Genomic DNA, 11,844 nt, shown 5'->3' on the forward strand with positions numbered 1-11,844 from the left:
AGGGAGGATGGGGAAGAAATAGGAAGAAATATTCGAACGAGGTGAGGGAAGACGAGCAAGGAAATACCGAACATAACAGAGATGAGGAGGAAGAGAGGGAATGTGTGCGTGTTAGGGAAGGAGAAAATGGGATTGAATTAAGGGCAAGAGAAGTAAATGGAAAATGAGAAACTTGATGATTACAGAAATTTAGGTGATAAAATTGATGGAGTAGAAGTAAAACAAAAATAGGAGGAAAGAAACTGAGGTACTTCTAAGACTGCTTAGATAGATTACCAGCAAAAAGGAGGAAGGAAGCGGAGGAAGAGGAAGAAAAGAACGAAAATCAGTGAACTTATGCATGACGATAAGACAATTGGGCGAAAATGATGGATTGCCAGAAGGAAGACCAACAAAATTAAAGGAGAATGAGAGAAAATTACTATTGAAAAACAACGAATAAAGACAAAAAAATAAGTACCAAAAACGATATAGTGGAAGAAGAAGAAGAAGATTGAATAAAAAAAGTAGTAATAGCAAGGAGAGGGCAAGAAAGGACTAGAGGAATGAATATGAAGACAAGAAGAAGAAGAAGAAGAAAAAATTAACAGAAAAAGATTGGTAATAGCAAGGCGAGGGAAGGGAAGGAATAGAGGAATGAATAGGAAGAGAAGAGGAAGACGAGGAGGACGGAATGAAGTAGGAGAGAGATACTACAAGGTTTGGGAGGAAGGGCCAGACTCCTCCCCTTGTGATTGCTCCCCGCGGCCTGCTAAGTTTGATTGGAGAGTATTTTTGATCAGGAAATCGGGGCAAGGAGACGGAGCAGAGAAGCAGAAGGCGACCTCTTGCGGCGCCGCTGATGCAAAATAAATGAGTCTCACCTCCTCCTCATCTTCCTTCTTCTTCTTCTGTGTATATTTCTCTTTATATTCTTCTTCTTTATTTTTTCTTTTCCCTTTTCTTCTTCTTCTTCTTCTTCTTCTTCTTCTTCTTCTTCTTCTTCTTCTTCTTCTTCTTCTTCTTCTTCTTCTTCATTATTGTTGTTGGTGTTGTTGTTGTTGTTGTTGTTGTTGTTGTTCTTGTTCTTGTTCTTGTTCTTGTTCTTGTTCTTCTTGTTCTTCTTCTTCTTCTTCTTCTTCTTCTTCTTTTTTCTTCTTCTTCTTCTTATTTTTTTTTAATCTTTATTATCATTATCATTATTTTTATTATCACTTTTATTATCGTTTCTTGTGTCCTCCCATTTATTTATTTTCCGTCACGCTTTCCTTCATATCCTAACGATTTAATATTTATGATTCGTTTCGTGTTGTCCCCTTCCTTCTTACCTACTCTTCCTTCTCCTCCTCCTCATCATCATCATCCACCTCCTCCTGTTCTTTCAGCTGTCTTTCTCCCCTTCCCTACCACACTAGTCTAGAGGTTATGAACAAATTCCCCTAATCATTCTCCATTGCTCCAACCACCGTGCACTTCCTCCCATTACCCTTTCTCTCTCTTTCTTCGTCCTTCTTCTATATTACCTGTGTGCTTGCGTGTCTGAAAGGGTGTTGGCCGTGTGTGTGTGTGTGTGTGTGTGTGTGTGTGTGTGTGTGTGGATGATTTGATAGTTGTTTCTTGTGAATTATTGGGGTCATGTTATCGCAAATGAAGTGTTCCATTGATTGAGTGCCAGGGCCTCGAACATCTTAGTATCGTTGTGTTAGTTCCTGGCGAGTTGTTTTTGGTTCTTGTTCCTCGTATCAGTCTCCCTGAAGTGACTATGTATTGGTGATTTGTTGTCATTATTTGTCGGGTTTAAATTGTATATATTTTTCAACCTAGTATTCAAGTAAGTTACGATTTTTTTTCATTTTTTTATGAAGAAGAAGAAGAAGAAGAAAGAGAAAGAGAGAGAGAGAGAGAGAGAGAGAGAGAGAGAGAGAGAGAGAATTAATATCCATCCTTACTGTTTACAAGTTACACACAAGATCACTCACCTGTAAACAATGTCCGGTACCATTCCCACCCTCTCCACCACCATCACCACAATCCTCCCTCCCTCGCTCCCTCGAACCCTTCCATTCGTGTCTCCTTCCCTTCCACTCTCCTCCTGTTCCCTCCGGCGAGCGCCCCCGCCTGTGAGAGAAGGGCACGGCGCACGCAATCTCATCATAATTTGGTTGTTGCATGAGACTTTCTCGGGGGATGGCACATGGATCTTGCTTTTAATAGCCACCCGCCCACCTTGCCCGTCCGAAGATGGTGGTGGGGCGGCGAGGCTGAGCGAGGCTGGGCGAGGACGGGCGAGGACGTGGGTGACGGGCAAGCATACGAACAGTGAGGAGGTAGGCAAGGGTGGAAGCAGGCAGATGGATAGAAGTAGTGGAAACCAGTTAGGGAACACGACGGTCGGGTAAGTGAATAGACAAGTAAATATATTTTGTCTTTTTTAAGGCAGGTAAACAGACAGGGAAGATGATTGACAGGTGGAGAAAAGTAATGGGGAATAAAGAAGTTGACGGACCAACAGAGAGAGACGTTGTGTAAACCAGTTAGATAATATGACGGAGAAGGCAGGTAGATATTTTTTAAAGGTAGACGAACGAACAGGTAGATAAGATGTTAGATGAGTAAGGAAATGTAATAAAAAATATTAAAAAAGTAGTTGAATAAATAGAAAGATAATTAACGGAAAAACTCCATAGGTGTTTGAATAATGATAAAGACAAAAAAAATGATAAGCAGGTAGAAAATAAAATATAAATCGAAATAAGAGATAGGTATACATTGAGGAACACAACCAGAGCGACGGGTTATAACCTCTTGAGCACCATGACGCGTTTTCATATTCATTCTGCCTACTATTTGATACTATTTGATAGAAAATTCTCTACCCACTAAACTTTTGACCTCCATATACACTTCCTAATGTCAGTAAAATCGACTTATCATATAAAAAAATCAAGGTAAAAACGTGTCTCAGTAATGAAGGGGTTAAAGTGACATGCCCTTATAAAGCAAATGGAGAGATTGACATAAGACAGTTAGACGGAGATATAAAGCAATAGACTGACTTAAAGAATATGTATTGACTGTTTGATGCTGAACTTGTGAATATTATTGTATTTTCTATATTTTTCCCTTTCTTGCATAGTGTTTTTTAAGTATTGTATGTTTCTATTCCTGTCTTTTTCTTAATCAAAATTCTTTGTATAATATCTTCGTTTTTGCTTTTCACTCCACCTTCACTATTTCTATTTTCCTGTTTTTCATTCTTGTTTTTTTTCACCATGCTTTTTACTTTTTTCTGTATTTCCTTTCTGCACTACATTCTCCCCGTTTTCCTTCTCTCTGCCTATTTTCCCTTCTTTCTCCTTTTTTTCGTTTCCTGCATCCCTCTTTACATTCTTCCTCTCCATCGTTTCCAAGTTTCTGTTCTCCTCCATCCATTCTTCCTTCTCTTTTATCCTTTCCCCAGTTCAGCTTTTCTCTCCTTCCTCCATTCCGTCCTTTATTCCTTTACCTCTGTGTTCCCTCTTTCGCACCAAGGCCGAGACTGGAGAATTGTATCTGAGTCACACGAAGAATAAACAATTGAATCTAAAAATTGAACTCAACGTTATTTTCTTTTTTACAATCTGAAGGACTTTTTTTATCTTTGTTTTTATTTTTTTTTTCTACTTTTTATTTATTTATTTTTTTTACTTATTTTTTTTTTTTTTTTTTTGTGCGTCACAAGATATCATTGCTGTGTGTGTTGCTGTTAGTGATGGTGATGGTTCTTGTGATTATTTTTAACTTTTTGTTTGTTTTTAGTGATTTTTTTCTAGTTTATTATTGTTATTTATTTATGTTATTTATATTAATTTATTTGTTTATTACTGCCATCACTGTCAGCTCTTAAATATTCAATACTATCGTTGATCTTTTCAGTCTTAACTTGTATCTTGATCTTTTCAGTTTGCCTTAGCTTATTCAATCGTGTATATATGTATCTGATATTCCATGAATGAATATGTCCATGTGTGTGTGTGTGTGTGTGTGCGGCGGTTCGTGAGTAGCTGCGTGAGGCAGAGGGGCAGGAGGAGCGGCTTCTTGAGGAGCCACGGGAGTGCTGGTGACGATTATGAATTTCATGCACCTTGGCGCCAGTCACGGCTGATTGGACGGAAGGAGGAGGAGAAGGAGGATTGGGAGGAGGAGAAGAGTATCTAAAAACATGAATAAAGAATATTACAGCGGTACCGAGGAAAAACGACGATGAGGCAGACAAAATTGAGGGAAAGGAGGAAGGAAGCGAACGTAGGTCAAGCAGATAACGGAAGATTTTTTTGCCCTCAATCGCTGATTCCTAGTTGAGGGTTTTTAATTTATGCTCCTCACACCCGCCCGCTCTTAGGCAAAATGATGATAAGAAAAAAAGAATAGAATATGAAAAAATAGACGTTTGATAGGACTTCTGAAAACCTGTTAAAAAGCTTGTAATAAATGTTGACATAGTGTTTAGAATAATCGCAGCTACATATCTTTAGTGATGGTAAAAACAGCATGAATTTAATGGTGCTGGTTATAACAGTACTAGAGGATTGGATCATGAGAAAAAATCCAATAAAAACGCATACACTTCTTTCATTACTAAATCTTCCATTACATTACAGAACCCAACATAATATAAATAGATCAGGCTTTTTTTTCTAATGCTTTTCCCCTCTACTCAGTTCCCTTAACCTCTCCTTATAATCCATTCACTTCCTTGGCTTTTGTTGTTACACTTTTTGTCGTCTTATTAGCCCTTCCTCCCTCACTGCCAGGAGCTTGCAGGCATTATTACGGGTGTGACTGCTAGAATTTCCGCGGGTGTGTTGATGATAGTGTGGGAAGGTTGTCTCCGCTACATACCGCCGCACCGTCTTCAGCACGTCCTTTTTGTCTACACTCTACATCCTCGTTTTCGTCCTCGTCATCGTTGTTGTCCTTCTCTATCTCCTCGTCGGTCTCCTTCTTCTCCTCCTTGTAATGATGATGATAGTGGTAGTGATAGTGGTAATGATGATAATAATGATAAGCGAATGTCTGTGAATATGATTGGCAATATAAATGCATGGCTGTCCAGTCCACACATATTGTCGTTATTGTTAGATATTACACACCCACACACACACACACACACACACACACACACACACACACACACACACACACACACACACACACACACACACACACTTTTATGTTGCACGAATCGCAGTGCTGAAGCATTCTCAAGTATTCATTTGTTTTTGTGGTGGTTGACATTCTTTCCTCCCTCGCGCTCCTCTCTTAACACTGTCATCCCGTGGCGCCATTTGCTCCATATTTATCTCTTTCCCTACATTAACCTCTCTCCCTCCTACCACTTTCTCTCTCCTTCCACTGCGTTATCTCTCGCCCACTCCATTGCCTCTCCCTTCATACTGCTTCTTTTTCCACCTACCCTCCCCTCCCTTCACTCTCACCTCTCCTCTGTACCCCTCTCCACTTTCCTCCCGGTCCTGCCTCCTCCTTCCTCCTCTCCCTCAACATGTCACGCTAAGGATCCCGCTACGTTTTTACGCCTTACTTATGTAAAAGTTTTTTTCTGTCTATGCTGTGGGAATAAAGGGGAGCAGAGCAAGGCGGGACTTGGACGGTGACGCGGACCAGGAAGGCAGTGAAGATGAAGGGGAAAGATAAATTGTGAGAAATTACGGTAAAAAGGCTAAAATGCAACTCGCTATCGCCATGAAGGGTTTTGTCCCCATGACTGTCTGTCTTTCTGTCTGTCTTTCTGTTTTCCTGTGTATCTGCGGTGAATGGTGGAGATTGCTGGCACACACACGCACACGCACATATCCACGCACACACACACACACACACACACACACACACACACACACACACACACACACACACACACACACACACACACACACACACACACACACACACACACACACACACACACACACACACACACACACACACAAGATGAATGTTGTTACTAAAGACAGCTGTGATGGTGGTGTTGGTGGTGGTGGTTGTATGGGAAAGAAAGTGCAGGATTTTACGTGAGTTTGTGGTCATATGTTAATATTTTAGTGTTGCAAATATTTATGTACCACTATTGCCCTTTCTACCATTACCACATACGTCACTACTACTACTACTACTACTACTACTACTACTACTACTACTACTACTACTACTACTACTACTACTACTACTACTACTACTACTATTACTACTACTACTACTGAGAATCATTAATAATAACAACAACAATAATAAAAAAATAATAATGATGATGATGATAATAATAATAATAATAATAATAATAATAATAATAATAATAATAATACGTAGTAGTAGTAGCAGTAATAACATTAATAACAGCAACAACAAATCACCACACCATGATCACCACCACCACCACCACCACCACCACCACCACCACCACCACCACCACCACCACCACCACCACCACCACCACATGACCTCAAACATTAACAAACTAGTTAGTTATCCACCAACACTCCTACATCACTATTACCAATATGCATCTACCAAGGCCACCACCACCACTACTATTGCTGTCCTGAATAAACGTGTATATGTGTGTGTGTGTGTGTGTGTGTGTGTGTGTGTGTGTGGCTAACCTTGAGGGGTGGCCTACCTACTAACCTAATACCTACCTTTCCTCTGTAGCCACTCAGTCACCAAGGTCCCAACGAAACACTCAACAGGAAGGCAGATGGATTACTCTCATTGTTACCTTCAGTTCAATGACGAAAAAAAAAAAAATATCTTGACCACCACCGGCTGACAGTGTTGTGTGTTGCGCCCTTCATGTGTGTTTAGTGTGTTGCTTGTGTGAGGGAGTCTAGTGCGTGGTGGTCATTATAGTTGTACCTTGTCATGGTGGCTATAGTGACTTGAGATTTTATAACAGTAAGTGTGGGAAAGCCTGCGTTGGAGATGATGTATTAGTATTAGTATTAGTATTACTGTATTTTACGTGTATAAAGAACTGCGGTGTAGAGAATTTATTAGTATTAGTATCTGTGTTTCTTTATTTTACCTACTGCACGTGGAGCTACTTTTCTTCCCCTCCATTTCTCTTCCTACCTCTCTCTTTCTCTCTGCCTCTGTCTCTCTCACCTCTACGCGGCGAACCCAAAACTCAGCCAAATGACGCTAACTCACGCAAAGCAAACACGGTTACAGACTCACCAGAACCACAAACCACCTGGGCCTTACATCTTTGGCCTCGTAACTTTAAACTTAGCTTTACCTACAGCTTCATTCCTACCATTACCCTTAGCTCTAGAACCAGCGTTGGATTTTTATTTTCATTGCGGTATTTCAACGGTAGCCTCAAGTTTCAACGTTAATATTTGTGTTGCCTTCTACGGCTTGACGCGCATCCATCTATTATAATGACAAGTTGTGTACTGTACCTTATATATATATATATATATATATATATATATATATATATATATATATATATATATATATATATATATATATATATATATATATATATATATATATGTGTGTGTGTGTGTGTGTGTGTGTGTGTGTGTGTGTGTGTGTGTGTGTGTGTGTGTGTGTGTGTGTGTGTTCGCCCTTTTCCTTACGTGCCTGAAGGTTATTTATAGAAGCTTCAGGGAATGGATGTAATGTAAAATGTTGTAGCACTTCACTAGATTGAAGGTATCGCATAACATAGAGTGCCGTGGCTGTTGCTGTTGATGGAGAGGGTTCCATGTTGTGTGGCAGTCAGATTTCTTTATATTATTGACCTTTACTCCTACTAACCAAAGGCGAAAATAAAGAAATTTGATAACTGTTACTGCATTATGGAAAGAAACCTATGACTGGAAGACAGGAAATAAGGATATCAATATTATGTGTAGTTTTACGATGTATATACAAATCTCAGTTAATTTGTCCTCCCTTAGTTTATCATGGAATAGAAATGTCAAAATCGTGTGTACGTAAATAGAAGTTTCAAGTGATGATCGGAGGCACTTTTGGTTCAGTGATGCGGACAGACTAATGGACCTGTAAGAGAACCTCGACCACTGGAAACACAACAAACCATTGTGACCTGTAGGTAGGGAAGGGACGGCCTGCCCACACCTGCCTGTCCTTGGCTGTGTTAGCTTTAAACCACACACACACACACACACACACACACACACACACACACACACACACACACACACACACACACACACACACACACACACACACACACACACACACACACACACACACACGAGAGAAGGGTCTTAACTACACTAGAGGCAAAAATTTATTGTGAATCTTACATGATGAAATAATTTTCGCCCTTCTAGATATAAATTTTTCGCTGTATAATCCTTTCAACATCATTTAGCCAGTTTTTTCTCATTAATTATTCCTCTTACGTAACATTTTTTGCACTACCCTCCTTCGTGTTTTTATCCATCCTTTGTCTTTCCCATGCTTTATTATTTATCACCTTATTTTACGTTTTCCTTTCCTACTGTCCTATTTTTTTCTCTGTTCATATGCTCTCCTATTACATTTGTTTCACCCAGTTACTTATATCCCATTTCCTAGCCCTCTCACGTTCATATCTATTGTAATCAGCTCCCTCCCCATTATATTTTCACCCCATTCCTTCCTCCATTCATAATCCTCTCACCAATATCCTTCTCTTTTCATGTTCTCATCCATATCCGCCCCTTTTTTTTATATCCACTTGCCTTTTTCCTAGATTTACTCTTCTCTCCTTGTTGTATTACAGTAATCGTTCTCCTTCTCTTTCGCTTCCTCTCCACCTTCCTCCTCCCCAATGCCCTTCCCCAATCCATCTCCGTCTCCGCTCTCGCCGCCAGCCTGGAGGACGCCTAGCCTGTAACAAACCGTCCCGCCCTTTACATAATTTTGAAATAAACTCCCTCTTCTTATTCGTTCGACAGCTTTATTCATATTTTTAAAACTCCCTTTTCGTAGAATAAGAGTTCTTTTTTTGTTTATCCTTATCTTTTATTTCTTTTTCTTTTGTAATTTTGGAATCAGTATTATCAGTGGGATTTGTTCAGTGTATTAGTTGGTGGTTGATATTCGTGTGTTTGAGTGCGTGTACGTGTGGGTAGGTGGGTGGGTTGTTATGTGTGTGGGTGGTTATGTGGGCGTGTGATTGATTGTGTGAACTTACGTGCTCGCGTGTATATAAGTAGGTGTGTGTGTGTGTGTGTGTGTGTGTGTGTGTGTGTGTGTGTGTGTGTGTGTGTGTGTGTGTGTGTGTGTGTGTGTGTGTGTGTGTGTGTGTGTGTGTGTGCGTGTATGTGTAGGTAGATGGATGAGGGAGGGTTTTTGGGTGTGCGTGTGTGCCTGTGCGAGTGTGCATTTTAATCAGGAGGGAGAATGCAGAAATTCCCACCCCACTTGAGCCACTTAACGTGTTGACAGGTTGCTAGAGTCAGGAAATGCTTAGTGCACCCTTAGGAATGCTGCCAACAGTCACATCTCAATATTTAACGCGCCGCAACCCAACAAGAAAATTTATCACATATACACAGAGTGAAAATTTTAAAACAATAATGATTGGAGGGAGAGAAAAAAAAGCCATATTTTTTTTCTTCATGTTCAAAGTCACCAGTCTTTATGTATTTTTATTGTTGGAATTACAGTGTACGTGTACAATTGTTACAAAGTGAGTGTTCGAGCGTGAACTACAGGTAGTTATTAGTGGTGCTGTCAGCTTCAGGTGAACGAATTTCCGAGGGTTGGCCCGGCAGCAAACACTCTAACGCTGGATTATGAAGTTGAAAGTGCATCAATATCATTGGCACTAAAGGGATTCAATATCATATAAGTCGAGAAAATAAAATAATATAACGACAACTGAAAGCACACCTTTCCTGCTTTTTTTTCTATAAGCTGAAACACTTATTTTCAACACCTTTGACGTATCATTCCCGTTACTGCTTTCACTTACCAGTAGCGAGCATGCGTGCGTGCGTGGAAGCAAACTCACGCATGCATGCACACGAATCACTCGCCGTGCATGACTGTGGTGCGTTAGAGAGCGCTGAAAACTTTCATTTGGTAGCAGTTCTCTCTAAATTACTTTTTTTCTCCCTCTGTCTCCCGCAACAAGTAGAATCTCGCTGCTTCCTCTCCTGGCGGGAACTGAAGGGTGCTGGTGTCTCCTACTCTTAATCTTCTGATAGGAAGGCAGTAAATAGCGGTGGAGAGTCCTCCGCGATGAATCCTTTATGCTGCCGACAAGTGTGAGGGTGATGAGCGAGGCACACCCGGCACGCATACTTCTATGTACGTAGAGCGTGAGGCGTGAAACACACACACACACACACACACACACACACACACACACACACACACACACACACACACACGAGTACTTTAACCAGTCAGGAGGGAACCCGTAGCCGCACCTTCATTTCCACTTATCAAACATAAAAAAAAAAAAAAAAAAGTCTTTAGCGTGTATACTAGACCCTCCGTGTGGCTTCGTGCAATATTTATACTATTGACTAGATCCATCGATACTGACGAGGAGGAGGAGGAGGAAGAAGAGAAGGAGGAGGAGAAAGAGGGAGAGGTAGAGGAGGAGAGTACGTAGGTGAGAGTTGTGGTAGTAAAGGAGAGGTTAGGAGGAGGCTAGGCTGTAGGGGAGGTGGAGAGGTGGGAAGGGCGTCTGGAACACACAAATGGAAGCAGGGCTCTCTAATACACTTTGGCCTCGCTCCAGATCACGGCATAAGGCGGCGGTTATCGGCCATCACAGTATCGTCGGCGCCGCGGTGTTAACATTTCCACAGTCACCAGAGATGTTGGGCCACCGTGAGCTGCTGTCTGAACCGCAACTCGCGTGACGGAAGCAGATTGCAGGGGGGCGCCGCTCCGTACTCTGCCACTGCTGCTGTTCATTTAACGTAGAGGTGGATTCATATTTATACGGTGTTTCGAGTACTTTCCGTTGCACTTGTGAGCACTGGAGTGAAACGAGAGAGGTAGTGTCGGCGGCAGTGGCGGCTATGTAATGTCTTGGCTCAGCGCTGTGGGTGAGTGCCTGTGTGTGCCTCGCTTGCTATGTTCAACACCTCACGCCAAGAGAAACTGACGTCATCGAATGTTTTGTCCTATTCCTGACTTAATTTTAGAGAAGTTTTGTTATTGAATAATGAAACGTCTTGGAAGGAAAATAACTTCATTTGTTTCACGGTGGTCCAAAGACTCCTTTCTTTCTTCAATAACTCTATTAAGATTGGCTCTGATACGTTTGGCATGGAAGGAAAGAAGTAAATGGAGGGAGGCAGGAGTCTCACAACAAGTCATCATTCTCTTCGCTTCCCCTTTTTATCTTCGCCTTTTGCTCTATAACCGCCAATGTATAGGCCGATGAAGAGCCAGATTCTTCCTTCTGATTTTTTTTTCTTTACACCCTTGTTAGCGATTATATTTGTGTCACTGAGCTTTCCTCCGCAGACAGCTGAAGGTTCGTCCACGAGGTACGACATAATGTTCCCATACCATGAAAAAATAAGACAAAAAAGCTTTACCAACCAGTGTCCTCCATTCTCCATCCTTGACCACGCCCGAACATAAGTCTCCATTCACTCACCTTCCGTTGTCACCCGTTCTTCTCTTGCTTTATTTTTTATATTTCATCTTCATTCATGCTGTTTGTACCCTATCCCATTTGTCTTTTATCCTCTTCCTTCTCTCATTTACCTGTGTTTCTCCACAAACCTCAACCATCTTCCCATCTTCTTTCTCTCTCTTCCCTCCCAAACCCCATTCCTCTTCCCCTTTCTCCCTTCCCTCTTCGTGCAGTGTTGACTT

The sequence above is a fragment of the Portunus trituberculatus genome, chromosome 42, assembly GCF_017591435.1.
Source record: "Portunus trituberculatus isolate SZX2019 chromosome 42, ASM1759143v1, whole genome shotgun sequence".
Taxonomy (NCBI): Eukaryota; Metazoa; Arthropoda; class Malacostraca; order Decapoda; family Portunidae; genus Portunus; species Portunus trituberculatus.